Here is a 13788-nt window from a genome sequence, read left to right on the forward strand (position 1 = left end):
ATTGTGATTGTATGATTGTGATTGTATGATTGTGATTGTATGATTGTGATTGTATGATTGTGATCGTATGATTGTCATCGTATAATTGTGATCGTATGATTGTGATCGTATGATTGTGATTCTATGATTGTGATTCCATGATTGTGATTGTATGATTGTGATTGTATGCTGGTGACTGTATTATTGTGATTGTATGATTGTGATTGTATGATTGTGATTGTATGATTGTGATTGTATGATTGTGATTGTATGATTGTGATTGTATGATTGTGATTGTATGATTGTGATTGTATGATTGTGATTGTATGATTGTGATTGTATGATTGTGATTGTATGATTGTATTTGGGAGATTGTAATTGTATGATTGCGATTTTATGTTTGCGATTGTATGATGGTGACTGTATTATTGTGATTGTATGATTGTGATGGTATGATTGTGGTTGTATGATTGTGATTGTATGATTGTGATTGCATGATTGTGATTGTATGATTGTGATTGTATGATTGTGAATGTATGATTGTGATTGTATGATTGTGATTGTATGATTGTGATTGTATGATTGTTTCTGTATAATAGTAATTGTATGATTGTGATTGTATGATTGTGATTGTATGATTGTGATTGTATGATTGTGATTGTATGATTGTGATTGTATGATTGTGATTGTATGATTGTGATTGTATGATTGTGATTGTATGATTGTGATTGTATGATTGTGATTGTATGATTGTGACTGTATGATTGTGATTGTATGATTGTGATTGTATGATTGTGATTGTACGATTGTGATTGTATGATTGTGATTGTATGATTGTGATTGTATGATTGTGATTGTATGATTGTGAATGTATGATTGTGATTGTATGATTGTGATTGTATGATTGTGATTGTAGGATTGTGATTCTATGATTGTGATTGTATGATTGTGATGGTATGATTGTGGTTGTATGATTGTGATTGTATGATTGTGATTGTATGATTGTGATTGTATGATTGTGATGGTATGATTGTGATTGTATGATTGTGATTGTATGATTGTGATTGTATGATTCTGATTGTATGATTGTGAATGTATGATTGTGATTGTATGATTGTGATTGTATGATTGTGATTGTATGATTGTTTCTGTATAGTAGTAATTGTATGATTGTCATCGTATGATTGTGATTGTATGATTGTGATTGTATGATTGTGATTGTATGATTGTTTCTGTATAGTAGTAATTGTATGATTGTCATCGTATGATTTTGATTGTATGATTGTGATTGTATGATTGTGATTGTATGATTGTGATTGTATGACTTTGAATGTATGATTGCTATAGTATAATTGTGATTGTATGATTGTGTTTGTATGATTGGATTTGGGCGATTTTAATTGTATGATTGCGATTGTATGATTGTGATTGTATGATTGTGATTGTATGATTGTGATTGTATGATTGTGATTGTATGATTGTGATGGTATGATTGTGGTTGTATGATTGTGATTGTATGATTGTGATTGTATGATTGCGATTGTATGATTGTGATTGTATGATTGTGATTGTATGATTGTGATTGTATGATTGTGATTGTATGATTGTGTTTGTATGACTTTGAATGTATGATTGCTATAGTATAATTGTCATTGTATGATTGTGTTTGTATGATTGTATTTGGGTGATTTTAATTGTATGATTGCGATTGTATGATTGCGATCGTATGATTGTGATTCTTTGACTGCGATTGTATGATTGTGATTGTGTGATTGTGATTGTGTGATTGTGATTGTATGATTGTTGTTGTATGATTGTGATTGTATGATTGTGATTGTATGATTGTGATGGTATGATTGTGATTGTATGATTGTGATTGTATGATTGTGATTGTATGATTGTGATTGTATGATTGTGATTGTATGATTGTGATTGTATGATAGTGATTGTATGATTGTGATTGTATGATTGTGATTGTATGATTGTGATTGTATGATTGTGATTGTATGATTGTGATTGTATGATTGTGATTGTATGATTGTGATTGTATGATTGTGATTGTATGATTGTGATTGTATGATTGCGATTGTATGATTGTGATTGTATGACTGTGATTCTATGATTGTGATTGTATGATTGTGATTGTATGATTGTGATGGTATGATTGTGGTTGTATGATTGTGATTGTATGATTGTGATTGTATGATTGTGATTGTATGATTGTGAATGTATGATTGTGATTGTATGATTGTGTTTGTATGATTGTTTCTGTATAGTAGTAATTGTATGATTGTCATCGTATGATTGTGATTGTATGATTGTGATTGTATGATTGTGATTGTATGACTTTGAATGTATGATTGCTATAGTATAATTGTGATTGTATGATTGTGTTTGTATGATTGTATTTGGGTGATTTTAATTGTATGATTGCGATTGTATGATTGTGATTGTATCATTGTGATTGTATGATTGTGATTGTATGATTGTGATTGTATGATTGTGATTACATGGTTGTGATTGTATGATTGTGATTGTATGATTTTGATTGTATGATTGTTATAGTATGATTGTGATTGTATGATTGTGTTTGTATGATTGTATTTGGGTGATTTTAATTGTATGATTGCGATTGTATGATTGTGATTGTATGATTGTGATTGTATGATTGTGATTGTATGATTGCGATTGTATCATTGTGATTGTATGATTGTGATTATATGATTGTGATTGTATGATTGCGATTGTATGATTGTGATCGTATGATTGTGATTCTATGATTGTGATTCTATGATTATGATTGTATGATTGTGATTGTATGATTGTGATTGTATGATTGTGATTGTATGATTGTGATTCTATGATTGTGATTGTATGATTGTGATTGCATGATTGTGATTGTATGATTGTGATTGTATTGATTGTGATCGTGTGATTGTAATCGTATAATAGTGATCGTATGATTGTGATCGTATGATTGTGATTCTATGATTGTGATTCTATGATTGTTATTGTATGATTGTGATTGTATGCTGGAGACTGTATTATTGTGATTGTATGATTGTGATTGTATGATTGTGATTGTATGATTGTGATTGTATGATTGTGATTGTATGATTGTGATTGTATGATTGTGATTGTATGATTGTGATTGTATGATTGTGATTGTACGATTGTGATTGTATGATTGTGATCGTATGATTGTCATCGTATAATTGTGATCGTATGATTGTGATCGTATGATTGTGATTCTATGATTGTGATTCCATGATTGTGATTGTATGATTGTGATTGTATGCTGGTGACTGTATTATTGTGATTGTATGATTGTGATTGTATGATTGTGATTGTGTGATTGTGATTGTATGATTGTGATTGTATGATTGTGATTGTATGATTGTGATTGTATGATTGTGATTGTATGATTGTGATTGTATGATTGTATTTGGGAGATTGTAATTGTATGATTGCGATTTTATGTTTGCGATTGTATGATGGTGACTGTATTATTGTGATTGTATGATTGTGATTGTATGATTGTGATTGTATGATTGTGATTGTATGATTGTGATTGTATGATTGTGATTGTATGATTGTGATTGTATGATTGTGATTGTATGATTGTGATTGTATGATTGTGATTCTATGATTGTGATTGTATGATTGTGATTGTATGATTGTGATGGTATGATTGTGGTTGTATGATTGTGATTGTATGATTGTGATTGCATGATTGTGATTGTATGATTGTGATTGTATGATTGTGAATGTATGATTGTGATTGTATGATTGTGATTGTATGATTGTGATTGTATGATTGTTTCTGTATAGTAGTAATTGTATGATTGTGATTGTATGATTGTGATTGTATGATTGTGATTGTATGATTGTGATTGTATGATTGTGATTGTATGATTGTGATTGTATGATTGTGATTGTATGATTGTGACTGTATGATTGTGATTGTATGATTGTGATTGTACGATTGTGATTGTATGATTGTGATTGTATGATTGTGATTGTATGATTGTGATTGTATGATTGTATTTGGGAGATTGTAATTGTATGATTGCGATTTTATGATTGTGATTGTATTGATTGTGATCGTGTGATTGTAATCGTATAATAGTGATCGTATGATTGTGATCGTATGATTGTGATTCTATGATTGTGATTCTATGATTGTTATTGTATGATTGTGATTGTATGCTGGAGACTGTATTATTGTGATTGTATGATTGTGATTGTATGATTGTGATTGTATGATTGTGATTGTATGATTGTGATTGTATGATTGTGATTGTATGATTGTGATTGTATGATTGTGATTGTATGATTGTGATTGTATGATTGTGATCGTATGATTGTAATCGTATAATTGTGATCGTATGATTGTGATCGTATGATTGTGATTCTATGATTGTGATTCTATGATTGTGATTGTATGATTGTGATTGTATGCTGGTGACTGTATTATTGTGATTGTATGATTGTGATTGTATGATTGTGATTGTATGATTGTGATTGTATGTTTGTGATTGTATGATTGTGATTATATGATTGTCATCGTATGATTGTGATTGTATGATTGTGATTGTATGATTGTGATTGTATGATTGTGATTGTATGATTGTGATTGTATGATTGTGATTGTATGATTGTGATTGTATGATTGTGATTGTATGATTGTGATTGTATGATTGTATTTGGGAGATTGTAATTGTATGATTGCGATTTTATGTTTGCGATTGTATGATGGTGACTGTGTTATTGTGATTGTATGATTGTGATTGTATGATTGTGATTGTATGATTGTGATTGTATGATTGTGATTGTATGATTATGATTGTATGATTGTGATTGTATGATTGTGATTGCAAGATTGTGATTGTATGATTGTGATTGTATGATTGTGATTGTATCATTGTGATTGTATAATTGTGATTGTATGATTGTGATTGTATGATTGTTTTTGTATAGAAGTAATTGTATGATTGTTATCGTATGATTGTGATTGTATGATTGTGATTGTATGATTGTGATTGTATGATTGTGATTGTATGCTGGAGACTGTATTATTGTGATTGTATGATTGTGATTGTATGATTGTGATTGTATGATTGCGATTGTATGATGGTGACTGTATTATTGTGATTGTATGATTGTGATTGTATCATTGTGATTGAATGATTGTGAGTGTATGATTGTGTTTGTATGATTGCGATCGTATGATTGTGATGGTATGATTGTGATTGTATGATTGTGATTGTATGATTGTGATTGTATGATTGTGATTGTATGATAGTGATTGTATGATTGTGATTGTATGATAGTGATTGTATGATTGTGATTGTATGATTGTGATTGTATGATTGTGATTGTATGATTGTGATTGTATGATTGTGATTGTATGATTGTGATCGTGTGATTGTAATCGTATAATTGTGACCGTATGATTGTGATCGTATGATTGTGATTCTATGATTGTGATTCTATGATTGTGATTGTATGATTGTGATTGTATGATTGTGAATATATGATTGTGATTGTATGATTGTGATTGTATGATTGTGATTGTATGCTGGAGACTGTATTATTGTGATTGTATGATTGTGATTGTATGATTGTGATTGTATGATTGCGATTGTATGATGGTGACTGTATTATTGTGATTGTATGATTGTGATTGTATCATTGTGATTGAATGATTGTGAGTGTATGATTGTGTTTGTATGATTGCGATCGTATGATTGTGATGGTATGATTGTGATTGTATGATTGTGATTGTATGATTGTGATTGTATGATTGTGATTGTATGATTGTGATTGTATTTATGATAGTGATTGTATGATTGTGATTGTATGATTGTGATTGTATGATTGTGATTGTATGATTTGTGATTGTATGATGTGATTGTATGATTGTGATCGTATGATTGTAATCGTATAATTGTGACCGTATGATTGTGATCGTATGATTGTGATTCTAAGATTGTGATTGTATGATTGTGATTGTATGATTGTGAATATAATGATTGTGATTGTATGATTGTGATTGTATGATTGTGATCGTATGATTGTGATCGTATGATTGTGATTCTATGATTGTGATTCTATGATTGTGATTGTATGATTGTGATTGTATGATTGTTTCTGGTATAGTAGTTAAATTGTATGATTGTCATCGTATGATTGTGATTGTATGATTGTGATGGTATGATTGTGATTGTAATGATTGTGATTGTATGACTTTGAATGTATGATTGCTATAGTATAATTGTGATTGTATGATTGTGTTTGTATGATTGTATTTGGGTGATTTTAATTGTATGATTGCGATTGTATGATTGTGATTGTAATCATTGTGATTGTATGATTGTGATTGTATGATTGTGATTGTATGATTGTGATTACATGGTTGTGATTGTATGATTGTGATTGTATGATTTTGATTGTATGATTGTTATAGTATGATTGTGATTGGTATGATTGTGTGTTTGTATGATTTTATTTGGGTGATTATAATTGTATGATTGCGATTGTATGATTGTGATTGTATGATTTGTGATTGTATGATTGTGATTGTATGATTGCGATTGTATCATTGTGATTGTATGATTGTGATTATATGATTGTGATTGTATGATTGCGATTGTATGATTGTGATTGTATGATTGCGATTGTATGATTGTGATTGTATGATTGTGATTGTATCATTGTGATTGAATGATTGTGAGTGTATGAATGTGATTGTATGGTTGCCATCGTATGATTGTGATTCTTTGACTGCGATTGTATGATTGTGATTGTGTGATTGTGATTGTGGGATTGTGATTGTATGATTGTAATTGTATGATTGTGATTGTATGATTGTGATTGTATGCAGGTGACTGTATTATTGTGATTGTATGATTGTGAGTGTATGATTGTGATTGTATGATTGTGATTGTATGATTGTGGTTGTATGATAGTGATTGTATGATTGTGATTGTATGATTGTGATTGTATGATTGTGATTGTATGATTGTGATTGTATGATTGTGATTGTATGATTGTGATTGTATGATTGTGATTGTATGATTGTGATTGTATGATTGTGATTGTATGATTGTATTTGGGAGATTGTAATTGTATGATTGCGATTTTATGTTTGCGATTGTATGATGGTGACTGTATTATTGTGATTGTATGATTGTGATTGTATGATTGTGATTGTATGATTGTGATTGTATGATTGTGATTGTATGATTGTGATTGTATGATTATGATTGTATGATTGTGATTGCAAGATTGTGATTGTATGATTGTGATTGTATGATTGTGATTGTATCATTGTGATTGTATAATTGTGATTGTATGATTGTGATTGTATGATTGTTTTTGTATAGAAGTAATTGTATGATTGTTATCGTATGATTGTGATTGTATGATTGTGATTGTATGATTGTGATTGTATGATTGTGATTGTATGATTGTGATTGCATGATTGTGATTGTATGATTGTGATTCTATGATTGTGATTGTATGATTGTGATTGCATGATTGTGATTGTATGATTGTGATTGTATTGATTGTGATCGTGTGATTGTAATCGTATAATAGTGATCGTATGATTGTGATCGTATGATTGTGATTCTATGATTGTGATTCTATGATTGTTATTGTATGATTGTGATTGTATGCTGGAGACTGTATTATTGTGATTGTATGATTGTGATTGTATGATTGTGATTGTATGATTGTGATTGTATGATTGTGATTGTATGATTGTGATTGTATGATTGTGATTGTATGATTGTGATTGTATGATTGTGATTGTACGATTGCGATTGTATGATTGTGATCGTATGATTGTCATCGTATAATTGTGATCGTATGATTGTGATCGTATGATTGTGATTCTATGATTGTGATTCCATGATTGTGATTGTATGATTGTGATTGTATGCTGGTGACTGTATTATTGTGATTGTATGATTGTGATTGTATGATTGTGATTGTGTGATTGTGATTGTATGATTGTGATTGTATGATTGTGATTGTATGATTGTGATTGTATGATTGTGATTGTATGATTGTGATTGTATGATTGTATTTGGGAGATTGTAATTGTATGATTGCGATTTTATGTTTGCGATTGTATGATGGTGACTGTATTATTGTGATTGTATGATTGTGATTGTATGATTGTGATTGTATGATTGTGATTGTATGATTGTGATTGTATGATTGTGATTGTATGATTGTGATTGTATGATTGTGATTGTATGATTGTGATTCTATGATTGTGATTGTATGATTGTGATTGTATGATTGTGATGGTATGATTGTGGTTGTATGATTGTGATTGTATGATTGTGATTGCATGATTGTGATTGTATGATTGTGATTGTATGATTGTGAATGTATGATTGTGATTGTATGATTGTGATTGTATGATTGTGATTGTATGATTGTTTCTGTATAGTAGTAATTGTATGATTGTGATTGTATGATTGTGATTGTATGATTGTGATTGTATGATTGTGATTGTATGATTGTGATTGTATGATTGTGATTGTATGATTGTGATTGTATGATTGTGACTGTATGATTGTGATTGTATGATTGTGATTGTACGATTGTGATTGTATGATTGTGATTGTATGATTGTGATTGTATGATTGTGATCGTATGATTGTATTTGGGAGATTGTAATTGTATGATTGCGATTTTATGATTGTGATTGTATTGATTGTGATCGTGTGATTGTAATCGTATAATAGTGATCGTATGATTGTGATCGTATGATTGTGATTCTATGATTGTGATTCTATGATTGTTATTGTATGATTGTGATTGTATGCTGGAGACTGTATTATTGTGATTGTATGATTGTGATTGTATGATTGTGATTGTATGATTGTGATTGTATGATTGTGATTGTATGATTGTGATTGTATGATTGTGATTGTATGATTGTGATTGTATGATTGTGATTGTATGATTGTGATCGTATGATTGTAATCGTATAATTGTGATCGTATGATTGTGATCGTATGATTGTGATTCTATGATTGTGATTCTATGATTGTGATTGTATGATTGTGATTGTATGCTGGTGACTGTATTATTGTGATTGTATGATTGTGATTGTATGATTGTGATTGTATGATTGTGATTGTATGTTTGTGATTGTATGATTGTGATTGTATGATTGTCATCGTATGATTGTGATTGTATGATTGTGATTGTATGATTGTGATTGTATGATTGTGATTGTATGATTGTGATTGTATGATTGTGATTGTATGATTGTGATTGTATGATTGTGATTGTATGATTGTGATTGTATGATTGTGATTGTATGATTGTGATTGTATGATTGTGATTGTATGATTGTATTTGGGAGATTGTAATTGTATGATTGCGATTTTATGTTTGCGATTGTATGATGGTGACTGTGTTATTGTGATTGTATGATTGTGATTGTATGATTGTGATTGTATGATTGTGATTGTATGATTGTGATTGTATGATTATGATTGTATGATTGTGATTGTATGATTGTGATTGCAAGATTGTGATTGTATGATTGTGATTGTATGATTGTGATTGTATCATTGTGATTGTATAATTGTGATTGTATGATTGTGATTGTATGATTGTTTTTGTATAGAAGTAATTGTATGATTGTTATCGTATGATTGTGATTGTATGATTGTGATTGTATGATTGTGATTGTATGATTGTGATTGTATGATTGTGATTGCATGATTGTGATTGTATGATTGTGTTTGGGAGATTGTAATTGTATGATTGCGATTTTATGATTGCGATTGTATGATGGTGACTGTATTATTGTGATTGTATGATTGTGATTGTATCATTGTGATTGAATGATTGTGAGTGTATGATTGTGTTTGTATGATTGCGATCGTATGATTGTGATTCTTTGACTGCGATTGTATGATTGTGATTGTGTGATTGTGATTGTATGATTGTGGTTGTATGATTGTGATTGTATGATTGTGATTGTATGATTGTGATTGTATGCTGGAGACTGTATTATTGTGATTGTATGATTGTGATTGTATGATTGTGATTGTATGATTGCGATTGTATGATGGTGACTGTATTATTGTGATTGTATGATTGTGATTGTATCATTGTGATTGAATGATTGTGAGTGTATGATTGTGTTTGTATGATTGCGATCGTATGATTGTGATGGTATGATTGTGATTGTATGATTGTGATTGTATGATTGTGATTGTATGATTGTGATTGTATGATTGTGATTGTATGATTGTGATTGTATGATAGTGATTGTATGATTGTGATTGTATGATTGTGATTGTATGATTGTGATTGTATGATTGTGATTGTATGATTGTGATTGTATGATTGTGATCGTGTGATTGTAATCGTATAATTGTGACCGTATGATTGTGATCGTATGATTGTGATTCTATGATTGTGATTCTATGATTGTGATTGTATGATTGTGATTGTATGATTGTGATTGTATGATTGTGAATATATGATTGTGATTGTATGATTGTGATTGTATGATTGTGATTGTATGCTGGAGACTGTATTATTGTGATTGTATGATTGTGATTGTATGATTGTGATTGTATGATTGCGATTGTATGATGGTGACTGTATTATTGTGATTGTATGATTGTGATTGTATCATTGTGATTGAATGATTGTGAGTGTATGATTGTGTTTGTATGATTGCGATCGTATGATTGTGATGGTATGATTGTGATTGTATGATTGTGATTGTATGATTGTGATTGTATGATTGTGATTGTATGATTGTGATTGTATGATTGTGATTGTATGATAGTGATTGTATGATTGTGATTGTATGATTGTGATTGTATGATTGTGATTGTATGATTGTGATTGTATGATTGTGATTGTATGATTGTGATCGTATGATTGTAATCGTATAATTGTGACCGTATGATTGTGATCGTATGATTGTGATTCTATGATTGTGATTCTATGATTGTGATTGTATGATTGTGATTGTATGATTGTGAATATATGATTGTGATTGTATGATTGTGATTGTATGATTGTGATCGTATGATTGTGATCGTATGATTGTGATTCTATGATTGTGATTCTATGATTGTGATTGTATGATTGTGATTGTATGATTGTTTCTGTATAGTAGTAATTGTATGATTGTCATCGTATGATTGTGATTGTATGATTGTGATGGTATGATTGTGATTGTATGATTGTGATTGTATGACTTTGAATGTATGATTGCTATAGTATAATTGTGATTGTATGATTGTGTTTGTATGATTGTATTTGGGTGATTTTAATTGTATGATTGCGATTGTATGATTGTGATTGTATCATTGTGATTGTATGATTGTGATTGTATGATTGTGATTGTATGATTGTGATTGTATGATTGTGATTGTATGATTGTGATTGTATGATTGTGATTGTATGATTGTGATTGTATGATTGTATTTGGGAGATTGTAATTGTATGATTGCGATTTTATGATTGTGATTGTATTGATTGTGATCGTGTGATTGTAATCGTATAATAGTGATCGTATGATTGTGATCGTATGATTGTGATCGTATGATTGTGTTTCTATGATTGTGATTCTATGATTGTTATTGTATGATTGTGATTGTATGCCGGAGACTGTATTATTGTGACTGTATGATTGTGATTGTATGATTGTGATTGTATGATTGTGATTGTATGATTGTGATTGTATGATTGTGATTGTATGATTGTGATTGTATGATTGTGATTGTATGATTGTGATTGTATGATTGTGATCGTATGATTGTAATCGTATAATTGTGATCGTATAATTGTGATCGTATGATTGTGATCGTATGATTGTGATTCTATGATTGTGATTCTATGATTGTGATTATATGATTGTGATTGTATGATTGTGATTGTATGATTGTGATTGTATGATTGTGATTGTATGATTGTGATTGTATGATTGTGATTGTATGATTGTGATTCTATGATTGTGATTGTATGATTGTGATTGTATGATTGTGATGGTATGATTGTGGTTGTATGATTGTGATTGTATGATTGTGATTGCATGATTGTGATTGTATGATTGTGATTGTATTGATTGTGATCGTGTGATTGTAATCGTATAATAGTGATCGTATGATTGTGATCGTATGATTGTGATTCTATGATTGTTATTGTATGATTGTGATTGTATGCTGGAGACTGTATTATTGTGATTGTATGATTGTGATTGTATGATTGTGATTGTATGATTGTGATTGTATGATTGTGATTGTACGATTGTGATTGTATGATTGTGATTGTATGATTGTGATTGTATGATTGTGATTGTATGATTGTGATTGTATGATTGTGATCGTATGATTGTCATCGTATAATTGTGATCGTATGATTGTGATCGTATGATTGTGATTCTATGATTGTGATTCCATGATTGTGATTGTATGATTGTGATTGTATGCTGGTGACTGTATTATTGTGATTGTATGATTGTGATTGTATGATTGTGATTGTATGATTGTGATTGTATGATTGTGATTGTATGATTGTGATTGTATGATTGTGATTGTATGATTGTGATTGTATGATTGTGATTGTATGATTGTGATTGTATGATTGTGATTGTATGATTGTATTTGGGAGATTGTAATTGTATGATTGCGATTTTATGTTTGCGATTGTATGATGGTGACTGTATTATTGTGATTGTATGATTGTGATGGTATGATTGTGGTTGTATGATTGTGATTGTATGATTGTGATTGCATGATTGTGATTGTATGATTGTGATTGTATGATTGTGAATGTATGATTGTGATTGTATGATTGTGATTGTATGATTGTGATTGTATGATTGTTTCTGTATAATAGTAATTGTATGATTGTGATTGTATGATTGTGATTGTATGATTGTGATTGTATGATTGTGATTGTATGATTGTGATTGTATGATTGTGATTGTATGATTGTGATTGTATGATTGTGATTGTATGATTGTGATTGTATGATTGTGATTGTATGATTGTGACTGTATGATTGTGATTGTATGATTGTGATTGTATGATTGTGATTGTATGATTGTGATGGTATGATTGTGATTGTATGATTGTGATTGTATGATTGTGATTGTATGATTCTGATTGTATGATTGTGAATGTATGATTGTGATTGTATGATTGTGATTGTATGATTGTGATTGTATGATTGTTTCTGTATAGTAGTAATTGTATGATTGTCATCGTATGATTGTGATTGTATGATTGTGATTGTATGATTGTGATTGTATGATTGTTTCTGTATAGTAGTAATTGTATGATTGTCATCGTATGATTTTGATTGTATGATTGTGATTGTATGATTGTGATTGTATGATTGTGATTGTATGACTTTGAATGTATGATTGCTATAGTATAATTGTGATTGTATGATTGTGTTTGTATGATTGGATTTGGGCGATTTTAATTGTATGATTGCGATTGTATGATTGTGATTGTATGATTGTGATTGTATGATTGTGATTGTATGATTGTGATTGTATGATTGTGATGGTATGATTGTGGTTGTATGATTGTGATTGTATGATTGTGATTGTATGATTGCGATTGTATGATTGTGATTGTATGATTGTGATTGTATGATTGTGATTGTATGATTGTGATTGTATGATTGTGTTTGTATGACTTTGAATGTATGATTGCTATAGTATAATTGTCATTGTATGATTGTGTTTGTATGATTGTATTTGGGTGATTTTAATTGTATGATTGCGATTGTATGATTGCG

The sequence above is a fragment of the Megachile rotundata genome, unplaced genomic scaffold, assembly GCF_050947335.1.
Source record: "Megachile rotundata isolate GNS110a unplaced genomic scaffold, iyMegRotu1 scaffold0019, whole genome shotgun sequence".
NCBI classification, from domain to species: Eukaryota; Metazoa; Arthropoda; class Insecta; order Hymenoptera; family Megachilidae; genus Megachile; species Megachile rotundata.